At 41.7% G+C, this 1,310-nt stretch overlaps 1 protein-coding gene across 1 annotated transcript in view; it reads right to left on the bottom strand.

The window, feature by feature from the left end:
* Positions 1-1,310, bottom strand: part of LOC101847461 (phosphatidylinositol 4-phosphate 5-kinase type-1 alpha) — a gene marked incomplete at its 3' end in the record, with an annotated part of 93,375 nt that overhangs the window by 68,377 nt on the left and 23,688 nt on the right.

Genomic DNA, 1,310 nt, shown 5'->3' with positions numbered 1-1,310 from the left:
GGGGGGAGAGACAGACAGATAGACAGACAGACAAGTGTTTTTGATTGATATACGGAACAATAGGTTAGTCAGAGTGTAATAAATAGCGACAGAGACATATCCACACTCTACACTCAGTTCCACACCATACTACCAGAAATGTCATGTTTGTTTAGAAGAGGTTTTACGGCGCTCGCAACTGCATAAGGTCATATGAGCGCCAGAAGATTAGAGGTGTTAAAAGAGAGTAACAAACATAAAAAAGAAGGAGAGGAGATAAGGACAATAGATGTTTGATAGGAAAGAAGAAGCAAACCACACCAGAGCACCCGCCAACCTCCCACACTGTCAGTTATAAGGTCATATAAATAGGTTTAGTAAGTGCTTTACGACACTTGCAACACAATAAGGTCACATAAATATAAGTGCCGAAGATTAGAGGTGTTACGGGAGAGTAACAAACACAAAAAAGAAGGAGGGGAGATAAGGACGATAGATGTTTGAAAGGAAAGAAGCAGCAAACCACAGCAGAGCACCCGCCAACCACCCGCTGTCGTTTGTTAGTTTGAGTAAAGAGAAGCACATCGGCGCTATTCCCGGGAGGGAAGCAAGGCAGATAGACAGACAGAAACAGCACAGGGAAAGTAAAGAAACAGTGCCTCTACCAGTGAAAGTAAGGCAGATAGACAGACAGAAACAGCACAGGGAAAGTAAAGAAACAGTACCTCTACCAGTGACACCCCCCAACCACCCGCTCGTATATTGGCGGCAAGAGGTATGCACCACAACCACTGTGGTCATCTTTCTAGCTCAGTATTGGTTAAAGAGTTTTACAGTACTAAAACACAATAAGTTCATGCAAGTGCCGAAGATTAGAGGTGTAACAAGAGAGTAACCAAATAAAAGAAGGAAAGTTTAGTTACAGTAGTAGAGGTTTTACGGCGCTCGCAACTGCATAAGGTCATATGAACGCCAGAAGATTAGAGGTGTTAAAAGAGAGTAACAAAATAAAAGAAGGAGAGTTTAGTTATAGTAGTAGAGGTTTTACGGCGCTCACAGCTGCATAAGGTCATATGAACGCCAGAAAATTAGATGTGTTAAAAGAGAGTAACAAAATAAAAGAAGGAGAGTTTAGTTATAGTAGTAGAGGTTTTACGGCGCTCGCAACTGCATAAGGTCATATGAACGCCAGAAAATTAGAGGTGTAGCAAGAGAGTAACCAAATAAAAGAAGAAGGAGAGTTTAGTTACAGTAGTAGAGGTTTTACGGCGCTCACAACTGCATAACGTCATATTATGAACGCCAGAAAATTAGAGGTGTAGCAAGAGAGT

This window comes from Aplysia californica, unplaced genomic scaffold, assembly GCF_000002075.1.
Source record: "Aplysia californica isolate F4 #8 unplaced genomic scaffold, AplCal3.0 scaffold01078, whole genome shotgun sequence".
Taxonomy (NCBI): Eukaryota; Metazoa; Mollusca; class Gastropoda; order Aplysiida; family Aplysiidae; genus Aplysia; species Aplysia californica.
The sequence above is the reverse complement of the archived record's forward strand: the minus strand, read 5'-3'. Positions and strand labels throughout refer to the sequence as shown.